The 14571-nt window shown below is 43.8% G+C and overlaps 1 protein-coding gene across 7 annotated transcripts in view; it reads left to right on the top strand.

Moving 5' to 3' along the window:
- The window catches only part of Mecom (MDS1 and EVI1 complex locus), a 578049-nt gene that overhangs the window by 499105 nt on the left and 64373 nt on the right, over positions 1 to 14571 (top strand). The gene's annotated exons all lie outside the window — the stretch shown is intronic.

Consider the following 14571-nt stretch of genomic DNA (forward strand, 5'->3'; position numbering starts at 1 on the left):
GATGATTCACTACAATTCTTCTCTTATGACTCTTAGGTGACTGTAGGGTACAGATTATAGCCAATGGCCAGCACAATACATTTTTGTCTACTGGTATTTAGAAATTCTTGAAGGAAGAAGCTTAAAACCTTAATTAGCAGTATGTACTCAGTGCCAGATGATCTGTTAGGACATGGAAGATCCAAAATAAGTCCTTGAAGAACAAAGCGAGCTAAGCTGAGTTGTTAATTGAATTCATGGCCTTCCTGTTGTAACATAATGTCCCAGTCAGCAGAATAAATTTACAACTATACAAGTGAAGCCCTCCACCAGGGTCCTCTGGATTCATGCTGTATCTTTTTAAAAAATTTTATTGGAAAGTTGATGTACAGAGGGGTTACCAGTTACAGAAGTCAGGTAATGAGTAAATTTCTTTTTGAATAGTTTTACCTCTTCCCTTGTTTTCTCCTTTTTTCCCCAGTTCCCTCCCCTACAAGATATATAGTTAATCCATTTCTAACATAGTGTCTCGTGAGAATCACTGCTGTATGCTGTGTCTTATTTTGTCTATAGACTCCTTTTTCTCCAAGGCTCACTTTCTGTTTTGTTTAGTATTCTGAAAGATTATGTATTTTTATAACTTCATCAAGTACTGATAAAAAAAGGAGTTCCAATTTAATTTCCTTTCCAGGTTAATTTTTTAAAGCATATGTTGCTTAGAGCGCTGCAGATTCCTATTGTGTTACCTATGTTATCTTTGTTTCATTTCTAAAATTTCCCTTCTAAACAAATATGTATCTCTATTAGGATTGGGATCTCTCATAACTTAGTTGCTCAATAACATAATGTCTTTCTGTCTTATCTCTGATTTGGGTTCTTCACTGGCTCTGAATGTTCAAAGAGATATAAGAATATCAACATAAAGCAACAACAGCAAAAAAAGAAAGAGGAGGGCATTTATAAGGAAGGTTGCTATATTAGGGAGATAGAATTCTACTTAATAATAACTAATTGTTATCAGGTGCTAGTTACTGATCTAAGAACTAAATATAGATTATCTCAGTTATTCTCACTAGCCTCATGGATGCTATTTAGTAAATATTACTTCTTGATAAATTGTTCGCATTTTACAGATGAAGAAACCAGAATCTAGATTCCATATAGAGCTATTTAATTCCAACAACTTCTATAGATACAGCAATGGCAGTAATTGGCAGTAACGCTCAAGAAGTCGGACCAATTCTCTAGAGCCAAACTCCAGTACAGACTTCAACAGCAGGGGGCTACAGTATAACAGGAACTGAGAGTGAGGCTGATTGCTCATGTGTCTAAGGGCTTTCTTATTTCAGGGAGAGAGTACTAGGATGATCTCATTCATAAGACAACTAATTCCATTCAGCCTATCACTTTCCATCTCTTTGCCTTGCTAAAGGCAAAGGAGGCAGGAAGTGTGTGCACATGAACTACCTCCCTATCTAGGTATGGAAGATTTGACAGTTGAATTCTGTGAGTCACGAGCCACTGATGTCACCTGGACCACACACAACATTATTGGAAACCGGGAAGAGTTAGTGACATGCTGGCTTATGCTCCACAAGGACTGTGGATGGAGAATACTCATTTATCTTGCCACTGCTCTAGACTATTGTTTTAAAGATCTAAGCCACATTCAGTGAATTTACATCTTTCTGAGAGCTTAGGTCCTTCAGTGAGCAGGTGATTGAGAATTAAATAGAAGAGAAATTTGTATTGCTTACCCTTTCTCCCATTTTGGAAAGGGTAGCCACTATGGTATCAATGAAACACCAGAGCAGGTGGTCTGCTTACATTCAGAGGCTTTGTGGTGTATGTTCTTCTCACGCAACAAGATATTTGAATACTTAAGCATTTGAAGGCTGATTCCTACAGGGACCTGATAAGTCCCTGGACATCTCAAGCTCTTTCGTCAGTAAGAGCTCATTGCCTGCTTCCTCCCTTAGGTCCCAGCTTCATCCCACTATGTGTGGTTTGCAATAGTATTTAGTAAATCGAATGTTTCTTATTGTTGCTTTCACTTTTCAAGAATAAAATTTAATAAAACATAAGAAAACTCTTAATGACTTTCTTGAAGTGCTCCAGTATTGATTAGCAAGAAGATAAGTATAGGAAATTGTATAACCATATCTATATGTCTATATAGATATCAGTATCTATCTATCTATCTATCTTTCTATCTATCTATCTATCTATCTATCTGTATCGTATATATACGTTTTTAAAGCAATACTGAGATTTAAACCTAGGTTCCTGGCTTGCTCAGATGACTTGATTGCTTACCTGGCACTATACTACTTGAGCTACTCCTCCAGTTTGCTTTTTGCCTGCCTAATTTTTTGGAGATGGAGTCTACCAGAGGTTTTTGCCCCTCCTGATTTCAAACCAACATCCACTGAAGGTTAGCTTCTAAGCTTCGATTATGGGTATAAACTTGGATTATGGGTATAAGCCCCCCAGCACCCAGTATAAAAAATCATAACATTTTCATGGTAACTTTAGGAAAGGCAAGAGCTGTAATTTTTATTATTTGTTTATTTTATTTATGGCAGTACTGGGATTATGAACTCAGAACCTTGCAGTTTTTAGGAAGACGCTCTTACTACTGGACCATTGTTTAAGATAGGATCTTACTTCCTGCCCCAATTTAATATATCAATTGTTTATCAATTTTAGACACCAATTGTTTCTTAACCCAATAGAAGCCTGTGCTTGGGGATGATCTTCCTATTTTAGGCTTGCCATAGCACCTAGGTTGACTGGCTGGGATTACTCAGGAGGAGGGAGCAGAGGGTACAGCTCATGGATAAGAAGCAATCTCAGGCTTTTATTTGCCTCCATCCACGTTCCACGTTCCTCTCCATCTCAGCCTCCAAAGTAGATAGGACAACAGGCATTAGCCACTGGCTGTTGGCTCCAACTTTTAATTTTTTTTTTTTATTTTTGGTTGGTCATGGGGCTTGAACTCAGGGCCTATGCGTTGTCCTTCACCTCTTTCACTCAAGGCCAGTTAGTGCCCTACCACTTTGAGCCACAGCTCTGTTTCCAGTTTTTTTCTGGTGGTTAGTTGGAGACAAGAGGCTTAAGGATTTTTCTGCTTAGGCTGACTTTGAATGGCAGTCCTCAGATCTCAGCCTACTGAGTAGCTAGGATTACAGGTGTGAGCCACCAGTGCCTGGCCTATTTTTATGTCTTAAAGTTACATCGATGATATGCAGTGAATCATTTAAATTTGTTTCCAGCAATATTTTTGAAGATTTAAGATCCTCGGTAGCTTGTAAAGTGGAAATTCAGAGGAGGAATATAAAACCAAGTATGATACTATGTAGTATTACTCACAAGTATGATTTTTCCAATATAGTATCTATAGTTATTCAGATTTTACCATTCTTGGCTCATATTTTGATGCTGTCTATATTATGGCTGGGTTTCATGGCTTATGAATAATAACTGAGTAATACAGAGTATTGAGAGAGGAATTAGGTATGAATTAAGATGTGTATTTTTCTTTCCTCTTTAACTATTTCCAGTCATGTCTTCTCAGACATTTCTCTTTTCATTTGTAGTTACTGCATTAAGAAAGTTGAATTTATCTTCCAACCAACATGTGTTACAAAACACAAGTATCTTTGAGACTCTGCATTGCTGGGAATTGACCAGTCCCCAATTCCAGAGTTTTCAGACAGGCTATATTGGAATTTTATGTGATGTTAAAGAATTGACACAACAAAATTTATACAGGAATGTATTTTTTCAAAGCCACAACTAAAATCAGTGTCTGTATTTTTCACAGTGGTACTGAGATCTTATAATACCGTTACAATTGTGAGAATGTTTTGATGTGTGTCCTAAGACATGTTCACCACTTAATAGCTTGTAAGCCTAATGTTCTATGGCTAATGTTCTGAGCCTAATGTTGTGGCTCTGTAGGGTTTTTGTTTTGTTTAGAGTGTCTAGTTATGATCAAATGAGATTGAAGGGTTTCCAGCATAGAGAAAAAATAGGTGTGATTTCAAGTCACTGATAAGAATTTAACACAGCAATTGTTTCTGAACTCCATAGCAGCAATAAGTAACAGGCAGCATGAGTTGCCCGAACTTTGGTTCAGAGGAATGATTTGGAGCAGAACCGTTCTGCCAGCACATTCCCTTGCCTCAGTGTTCACCTCTTTAGCAAGAAGTCCACACTTTCAATAGATGACCAAATAATCAGGTCCTTCAGAGCTGTTTTCAGAGAAGATGATGAGTTTCATCCTGTGAAATGTCCTGTTCTTCAAGATGATGACTCAATTCATCTGGAACAGCATTAGTTCATCAAGGTTTGTGGTTTATCCAAGAATCAAATTCCAGTAATTTTCTTTGCCATCTGATTTAATGTCTACTTAGTTTAGTGGTCAGACAGTCACAGGCTGGCACAGCACATGAATTCAATGTCAAAACCTGGAGCGAGAGCCAATTCCTAAATGTTTAATTCAAGCATTCTTAGATGGGAGATTGCCTTGCTGCTTTTCTTTCTCCTGGGGAAACAATATCTCTAGATAATGCCAAAACTTATTAAAAGAAACCAAAAATAAAATAAAACAATACATATAAATATGCTCATGGTAAAAATCTGTGCCTCAGAAAGACTTTTAATGGAAGAGAGTAGGAAGGACTGGGTTGATTTTGAGATGAGATTGTATACATTCCTTTGCAAGACTCTCATGCTGTGTACTCAAATACAATTACAACCAGCTTATAGACAAAGGACCCACTGGCTAGAGTTCACCAATAACCCACTTTCTTTGTGTGCTTGAGAAACCTTCCAAATGCTTTCAAGTTGAATGAAAACTTGATGCTTTGCTTTTGTCTTTTTATTTGTGACTATTTTATTTGTGGCTATTTTGTAGTGACATTTTTGATGAAGAGTTGTGTTCAGTCAGTTGTAGGAAAATATACAAGAGGAGCTGTACCTTTTACTGAAATAGATATACAATAATACAAAGGTTCATTGCCCTAGGTTACTATAGTGGAATCAGGAAAAAAATCTTTCCAGTATGTTTAAACATCCAGTTAAACAAGCTAAGTAGGATTTTCTTTTTATTAAAGCACTTGGGGTTTTTTTTTTTTTTATTTATAACACATTGATGTTCTTTGTGAAGCTACAATAATTGGGCAGCTGTATTTCCTGCAGTTGACCCCAGTACACATTTCCAGGGAATTCCTGCAGGTAATTCCCCAATTAGAAAATATGATGGGGAAGGATATTTCTTGCTACCAAAGAGTTAGATTGGCTGATCATAGAATAATCCCATTGTCCCTAACTGTAATGGCTGCCTAGTGAATTGTTCTAGTAGTAAGTACTGTAAGACTTTCAGGGTAGTGAGCCTGGGGAATTTCATATGAGCTTAGTCATTAGAACTATTACATCACCTCCTCAGTGTATTGTATCAGCTCCTGGATGCTATTAATCTCAGAGATAAGAGAAGAGAAGGACCTGTAAGGGTGCAGTGAAAGGGACAAGATCTCCTCGTGTTCCCAGCTGTTAACCAGAGCTAAACGTGTGCAGAGCAGACAAGTGGGGATAGCGGCTGGAATTCAACCCCAAATTGCAGAAGATATTGCAGTTTTAATTATTAATCTGTTAAAGTATTTTTAAAATTTTAATCAAGTTAAGTGTAGTTGTACAAAAGGGTCCCAATTCAACATAATCCACTTGTGAGCGCAATGTCTCTGGACTCACATCACCCCTTCCATCCTTCTCCCTCAGCTCCCTGACCCCACCCAACTTCTCTAGTTACCTGGATCCATTTTCGAGTATGTCTACTGAATATTATGCTACAGATTCGTTGATATGGTGTTTGTCCCTCCTCATTTTTTGCCTTCAGTTTACCTTTAGCCTTTCCAGAAGACTACTTTTTGATGTACAAATAGAAAAATAAGAAAAAGACCTCTAATGACAAGGCTTGGACGAGATCTCCATTCCACCTGGATGGAGAGGGAGTGTTAGATACAAGTGACTATGCTGGTGAGCCAGTGAACACTCACCAGAGCAAGGGCAAGGGAGAAAGCAAAACCAAGCAAGAGCCTCTGGGCTCCAGGTCACGTTCAGAAGCCAGCATAAAAATCAGAATGGGGGACTGGAAATAATAGACCCAGCAAAGGAAGAAACTCCCATCTCTGAATCCTTAAGAGGAACTTTGAACAAATCAATCGGTTCTACAGTGAACAGTATTAAATACCAAAATATCCATTAAACAGATATTAAATATGATATTCGAATCACATCACCTCACTCTTCCAAAAAAGTACACAGATTAGTTATAGAAAGATGCTATTGAAGATGTCAGTGTGAATTAAATGAATCCATACCTGAGCATTTCCTCCTGGTTCTATAGAAGATCCCAACCATCACCTACACACCTGCGCAATAGAGCAGGTACCAGACAGGCTGTACCAGAGGACAGAGGAAGAGATGGTGTGTGGTAAAGGAGGAGAGAGGTTAAACCTGGGTGGTAAAAGTTAGCAGCCATAAAAAATGCCAGCTTTGAAGGATAGATGAGATTCTATCTGTGATCACCAGGGCAAAGTAAAATGCTAGGCTAAGAAATACTAATGATAATAACGAGATTAGTGTTACCAGTAGTAGTTATACCATTTTGTACTGACCTTATTCTGTGTTCCTTACATGATGGTAAATGATTTGTGTACAGAGCCTTATTCTCAAAAAAAAAAAGTGCAGTAAGTTTATGCTAAGTGGTTAAGACCAGTGCACCCCACTGTATAATTTTGAGAAGGGAAATGGCAGTTGCAAGACTGATAATATGGATGGAAAATGAACAGGGGAATAGCATCAGTGGTGGATTGGAGATCTGTTGGAAGACCATGGCAGTAATTCACACTAGTGGCATCCAAGATAGACATTCAGACTATGTGAGGATGCAAACGAAGGAAGGAATTGATCTTTTCTTTTTTCAACCAATAACTCCTGATTACTACTTTGTGCCAGGCATTGTGGTAGACTCTGGACTACCAATTCCTGCCTTCTTGGTACTTGATGACCACCAGAAGCTATTGGAAAGGATACATTTCCTATCCATATAAACAAATGATTACCTAAGAGCACCATGTGTGTGTGTGTGTGTGTGTGTGTGTGTGTGTGTGTGTGTGTGTGTGTGTGTGTCACATGCGCATCTGTCCTCCTCCTGATTTATAAGGCTCTGGGATCTGGTAAGCATTCTTCCTCTGCCTCTGAACTCTCCCTCTGATTGGCAGAGGGCACAGTGGGAGGGACAGAACAAACTCAGCTGCAAGCCAGACAGAGACAGACATCTTGGAGAGTAGCACAGCTTGAGAGAGAAAAAACATTTTTTTTCTTAAAATTCTTCTCTTCCAAGGTCAGGGTAAGGATTAGGGCAACTGACTTTGGAATGGAAGAAAAGAAGATAGGAAAATATTTTGTCACATTGCCATTCTCCAATGCCCAGGCTCTTTCCTAGTGTACCTGTATGTGCATGAGGTCACTCTAGCGCATCAGACAAACACAAATCCTGTGCAAGTCAGAGTCTATTCACCCTGTTCCCATGCACTCAGAGAAATTCACATTCATGTTACCCAATTTATTTTCCCAACACTCATATCATGCCGATATTATGAAACATCCATGGAAATCAACTGAAAGATTACGTGACTTACCCAAAGGTATAGACTAGGAGTTGAAGCAAGCCTTTCAACTCACTTTCCCCTCCAGATTAGGAGTCTAAAATCACCCTTAAATCGTGTCTCTAAAGCCCCATGGAAGAAGCTGACTCCAGAATTATTGTGTACTCTGTTAAATGCTGTCTTGAATTCATTAAATATAATGAAATCAGGAAAAAATCAAGTCCTTATGGAATTAAGGTGAATTGTAAAAAAAACACTAACTTAGTTGAAATCTAAAGTTAGGATTTGAGGCCAATGAAAATCAAAATTCAAATTCTCTTCTAGTATGTGAAAGGATAACAGTTAAATTTTCCTCGGTGATATAAAAATGCCTATTTTTCTTAACAAGGATGAGTGCATGTCTTGGAATACTTATTTGCTCATTGCTTGTTTATTTATTATTTTGCTGTGATTAGGGCTTGAACTTAGGGCCTGGATGCTGTCTTGCAGCTTACCCCCCGCCCCAACTCAAGACTGCTCTCCCACTTGACCTGCATCTCCAACAGTTCCAGACTTTTACAGGTTAAATGTAGAAAAGAATCTCATAGACTTTCTTACTTGAACTAGGTTCAAACCACGATCTTAGCATCTCAAGTAGCTAGGATTATGGGGGTGAGCCATTGGCACCCAGCTCACTTTTCTTCTTAAATGCATCTTTCAATGTATTTATGTCAGAGTATTAAACACTTACACTTTGAGGGAGGGGATAAAGAAAAGAAAAATAATGGTATTTCACTTCTTTTGTCTATCAACGTTTTACTACATTCAGTGGTTATTTTATGACAAGGGTTTCATTTGCGCTGGGTATACATTGTTATCGTTGCTGTGTTTTAACCATTCAGTGTAATAGCTCAGGATCGAAATCCATCAAAATAGCCCAGTGGAAAAAAAATATTTTAAATATGGCAGCCTTCGTTGGAGTTTAGGAAATAAATCTTTGAGTCTAATAATTGATTCACTTGGGCTGTTGTTTCAGCCAAGTATTTCATTTTAGTTTGCGAAGGGCTGCTCATCATTACTAAACATATTTTTTAAAAATCCAAGCAAAAATATATTGCTTCAGTTGTGGCCTGACGTACAATGCAGTGTTCAACTGTTAGAAAATCTGCAGTCACCCACAGAACAGACAGGTGATTAAGCTTGGGTAGCTAATTAATAAGAAGAGAAGTAAGTAACGGCTCACTCAGGAAACTTCTGCACTTCAGTGTCTGTTCTGAGGGAACCCATGTTGTAAGGGACAATAAGAGTGTTAATTCTGAACGCACACAGGGCTGTCCTACAAAGACATCAAGATTTGTAGGAAATCAACCCTCCAGCGATCCTGGCAAGCCAGACTGACCCCAGCAAATGAAAATAATCAAAAGTAATTAGAAGCGTGCTCGACTACTCCTCGGAGAGCCAAGCAGGAGAGTAAACATGCCTGAATCCTCGAGCCACTGCAAAGGCCCATGTCTGAGCTGTTAGGTGCCCTGACCTTGTCCACATAAAGATGTGATTTATGAAGTGCAGGGCACAGCAGCAGGGCTTCTGTCCTCTCCCGAAGAACCAAATTACTGAGGCGGAGATTAACATGTTTTCAATTGGGCCCATTTCCAGACCCAGGGACATTTTTTATTTACATTTTTTACCTTTAATTTCCTCTTTTCTTTTGTAACAGCACCATCCCCTATAGGTTTTCTCTGTCTGTCTGTCTCTCTCTCTCTCTCTTTCTCTCTTTTCTCTCTCTCTCTCTCAAAGAAAAGGCAGAAAGGCCAAGGCTATCAGATATATTTTTCCAGGGCAGTGGTGATGTGTATTGTGGCTGTGGCCATTTAGAGTCTTTTTGGTTTTCAACTCTGTATTGTGAAAAAAATTTCCTGATGAAGCAGCATCAGAGATTAAAATTAAACAGAAGATTGCCTTGAGTATCATGGCTTTCTGATCTGGTCCCCTTCCCTAAATGTTATGTTTTGTGACAGCCTTCTTGATTAAGTAAGAATTAGAAATTGTGACTGAGTAGAGCATTTGGAGGAGTCGGAGAGGAGAGAAATTGGGAGAAATATTTTGTAGAGCAATCAGTGGGAATTCTGAGTCCTGAATACAAACTTGCATTATTTTACTTTTTACTTATCTTTGTTTCAGTTAGGGAGGGGTACGTGTTTTGTTGTTGTTGTTGTTGTTTTTAATGAAATCTTCTGCCATGGAAAAGGAAGCATTGATTTTCTTTTTAAACACACATAAATATCTATACACAATGCTAATTTAATTAGCAAGGTTATTGTTCAGCTAAATGTCAATTTCTCAGATTATTTCATGCATCTTGTCGTGAACTGTATGAAACAGGATTTAATAGGATGTCTGTGAACAAAACTGCACTTGAGAAATGTAAAAATGCACTTGTACATGATTGAAAAGCTACACACACACACACACACACACACACACACACACGTGTTAAAGCAAAACGTTAGGCTTGGAGTTCAGTATATATTTAGCCACCTTAAAAACCCAAAGCTGCAGAATTAAAGGAACTCTACTTAGGCAAAGGTTATAAAGTGCCTTCCTCTATAAACTGAAAACATAATGTCAGGGTGAATGGGAACATACTTTATTAACTTTATGATATTGAAAACTGCCAGCAAGTTGTCTTGTTTTTAAATATTGTCCTCTGCAGAGTGTTACAAGGCCGTTTGTCCGCAGGAAGCCCATTAAAAGTGGACAGTGTAGTCATTTCATCTGGCTTTGGCTGAACTGCTTTGCTTTGCTTTAATGGTGTGCTGGAATGTACCATGCCCCATAGGGTCTCCATTAGCAGAACTTTTACTTCTGGGACGACCATGAAGTTGAAGGCTAAAAAGAGGCATCAGTTTACAGTCTTAGGGGAATCACTTGAATACTGGAGCACTAACTTCTTACTGCTTTACCTAATACATTGACTTATTTTAAATAAACAGTTACACACAATACAGCCAGTGGCCTTATTGGAAATCTTGGAGCATTTTTTTTTCTTTTAAGATTCTGCAATCCATGCAGCTGGGAGAGGAAGGAAGGGGCCTGTGGAGGGTTTACGCCCTTTTCAAACCAGGAAGAAAACACATTAACCTCTCCCACCCTGTGTGCCTGCTATCAACCAAAGGGGATCTTTCCAACCCCCAGAAAATCTATCAGCTCGCATTCAAACCTCATATTTTCCAATGCCTTTTTCCCCCTGGCTGGTAAACAACAATTAGCAGGGCTAGAAAGGAAAGAAATGAAATTCTAATCGAAAAAAAATTTTACAAATAGGATTCACTTTTCAAACATTTCTGATGAACCACTGTCTTCTCTGTTTCTCAGAGCTAGCCATTGGTGATAGATAGTTCATTCTCCCCACAGCATCTTTCATATCTACATCCCCCCCTCTCCTGATCCAGGCTGGCAAATTAAAGCTGGTTTGAGATTGTAGTAAAACCATTATTTTTAATAGCCCATTTCAAGGGCGGCGTTAAACACTGCCTGGTCTTCATTATTGCTGAGCAGACAGCGGCTTTTGCAGATTAATTTGTAACTGGGAACGACTGTAAACAGATTTCACCAGAAATCCCAAGGAATAAAGGGAATTGGTGGTGGTGCGGGGCCCTGGTATTTATTTACTGTTTTAGAGATCTCCTAGGGAAAAGCAGAGGAGCAGGAGAGAAGAGAGAGCGAGCTGGGTGCCAAATCCGACTGGTCTCAGGGTCTCACCCAGTTTCAGATCTGACTGGGGAGGCATCAAGTCTGCCCCTGGGGGTGGGGCGGGGGGAGGTTATGTTATTTTGGTCTCAGGTCTCATCCCCAAACGGGATTTTTTTTTTATTTTAATTTAAATGAGAAGAGCAGGAGGCTCCAAGTGCGAGGGGAAAACAGGCTTCTCCACACTGCAAGGATTCCACACTCTTGCCTCTAAACTTGAAGTGGGGTTCCGAAAACGTGGGGGTGGCTCTGCTTTTTCATGGTCATTATTAGATGATCTGAAGAGGAAAGTGTGTGTGTGTGTGTGTGTGTGTGTGTGTTGGTAACTTTTGCCCACTGGGATGAGTCCCTTTGGTCTTCTCCACAGCCTACCCAGTGGACAAAGCGACGATGACATGACAATCACGACATTAACTAGTAATGGTACTGATTAAATTCATCCAATTTCATCCGGCCAGAACTCGGGGTGGAGACGCAGCAACTCCTTCGGCTGTGTTTGGAGGGGAGCCTTCCAGACTTAGAAACAGGCCCGTGTGGGGGCCGGGTGTGCGCGGGTCCTGGGCGGCAGTGCGCGGGGCGCGGGGCGCGGGGCGCGGGGCCCGGCAGCGCCTGTCGGTTTCACCTGGGTGGCGGCAGCCGCCGGCGCCGCGCTTTATTCCAGGTCGCAGCGCCATCTACCGCCCGGGCGCCGGGCCTGCGGGCGCCGGGACCGCGCTGCCCGCCCCGCCTCCCCCACTCGAACCTAATATAAGGCGGGCGGGGGGGGGGGGGGGGGACTCGGAGGCCCTTTCCATGAAATCCTAATTTAGCCAGGACCTGCCACCGATTCCACACGACCTTTGTCTCTCCACCGACGTTTCCTCCTCCTTCAAATCCGCTTTGTAAAGGGCACGGGGCAGGGGGTTGGAGGGGTGGTGGTGGCGGCGGGCTGCGGGACGACGAGGTGTTGGGGGGTGGGGGGGGAGGCGGCCAGGCAGGGTTGGGGCGCTGAACGCTCAGACCCCCGGATCAGGCCGCACCGTCTGAAGCAATCGGTTCCCCCAGATTACTTGTATTTAATACACAATGCATCATAAAACAAATCCCTCATCCTGACAGGAAGAAAATAGAACAGCTCATAGCTCGAGCCGGTCCAATTTATGGCTAAATTAAAAAAAAAAAGAAAGAAAGAACGAACTCCGACCACGGGCAAGTCGAGGGGAGGCAGGAAATCAATGCTGCCTCGGCCCGAGCCTTTAAAGGTTCGCGAGCGCCCAGCTCCCGGGGACGTCGGGCCGGGCCCGGGGTGACTCACAAAGGATCGTTGCTGTCCCTCTACCTAAGCGCCACCGCGCGACCTTTCCCACCGCCCGGGCCACCGAGGACAGGCCACCGCCACGAGTCCGCCGCCGCCCCGGCCATTTCTCTTCCTTCGCTTTTGTTAACTTTTTCTTCTTCTTGCTTTTCAGTCAGCATTTTGGGGGGCGAGGGAGGGGGGAGGAGGAGGGTGCAGATCGACTTCGATTTTCACGTGTGATTCACCGGGAGGAAAGGAAAGTGGGTGGCCCCCGGGGCCCGTCCCCGCTTGCACATAAAGTTTCCCCGAGCAGCTCCCTTCTTGGCCCTTCTCCTCCCCTCCGGGGCGCCCCGACTCCCCGCACTTCACTTTTCCAGTGTGGAGCTGGGGGAGACGTTGTGTTTTTCTTTCTTTGATTTTTGTGAATGGGGTTGTTGTTGTTTTTTTTTTTTTTTTTTTGCCTCATTAAAAAGAACTTATTTGCAGCTAACTGGTGGCTTTCACTCAGCTCTTCCCAGCCTACTTTGGTCACCGGCATTCCTGTTTCCAGTGTTGTCTTGATGTCAGTTAATTAAGCAGACTATACGTGTGTTACACACAGTATGATAATCCGTAAAAGCAACAATTCTGAGGTTGGGAGTTTTGTTAATAATCGGGACGGCCAGATTGCGAAATTCCCCTTCCGGGCGTTCCTGGCGTTTGAATTAATGTACCAGAGAAAGTGGTCACCGTTCAGCAGCCATCGATCTCGATTCGGATGGGTCGAATCTACCGCCCGCGTCCAAGCGGAGCCGTCCTCCGCGGACCGGGGCTGGCCGGGAAGGGGCCGCCCCTCCGCCAGCTTCCTCGCGGGGAAGCGCTGGGAGGCAAATGCTCAATTAGAGTGGATCAACACTCACTGCGCGGGGCGGCGGCCACGGGCGTCCCCCCCTCCCCCGACGCTCCTGCGTCCTGAGAATCGCTAAACCCATCTCCCTGGTCCCCCGACCCCGACACCTCGTAATCCCGGCCCTCGCAGCGCCCCCCCCCCCCAAATCCCCAGAAAAACTCTTCTTCACCAACCCCATCCCTCCCATCCCCCACCCCCCTCACACACTCACAACCCGTGCTCGCAGGACAGAGAACCCGAGGATATTTCCCCGGGGAGAGGAATCCGGCCAGCGGGACCTCCCGATTGGCTGTTTACCCGGGAGCAGGCTCCACGTTTCGGGGGGGTGGGGAGGTGGCGCATCCCTCTCCTGTCCGTCCCCGCACGCCTCGAGTCTGGCCGACCTTTGGGTGACCTCTCCCGCCGGAGCGGGCTGCTGTCACTTTAAACCCTGACGAAAGGGGAGCCCCTTCGGCGTCCCCGGGCCCCGGCGCTCCGCGGACCCGCGCGGGCCCCGTTAAAGAGACAGTTCACCCCCCCCCCCAGATCCCACCCCGCGCGCGCGCGTGCGGGGTTGCGGGGCCCCGGGGAGGCCGGCGCTGCGCGGGGGCCCGACGCCCCTCACCCCCCCTCCGCCCCCTCCTCCTCCCCCTCCTCCCCCTCCTCCCCCTCCCCTCTCGCCCGTCCCCCCCCCCCCCCCCCCGGGGACCCGGGAGCCGGGGAAGAAGTTTCAGAGGGTCTCGGAGAACTTTCCCGAGCGCCCGGGGCGCGTGCGGGGCCGGCGGGGTCGCGGGGCGAGCGCGGCGCAGGGCCGGAGAAGGAATATATACATATCTATAGATACAAAAACAACGCGCACGGCCGGCGGACCATCCACCCGCCCCGCGCGGGCCGGGCCGGGTGCGGGGCGCCAAGTTCGCAGAGCCCCACGCCGCCCGCGCGGCGCCGGAGTCGGGGCGATTTCTCTCTTTTGAATGCGTTTTCTTGCGCTGCGGCGGGGGCCGTGGAGCGGAGCGCGGTGCGGGAGCGCGTGCGGGGCGCCGGCC

Source organism: Dipodomys spectabilis, unplaced genomic scaffold (genome assembly GCF_019054845.1).
Source record: "Dipodomys spectabilis isolate Male_0828 unplaced genomic scaffold, ASM1905484v1 ptg000050l, whole genome shotgun sequence".
Classification (NCBI taxonomy): Eukaryota; Metazoa; Chordata; class Mammalia; order Rodentia; family Heteromyidae; genus Dipodomys; species Dipodomys spectabilis.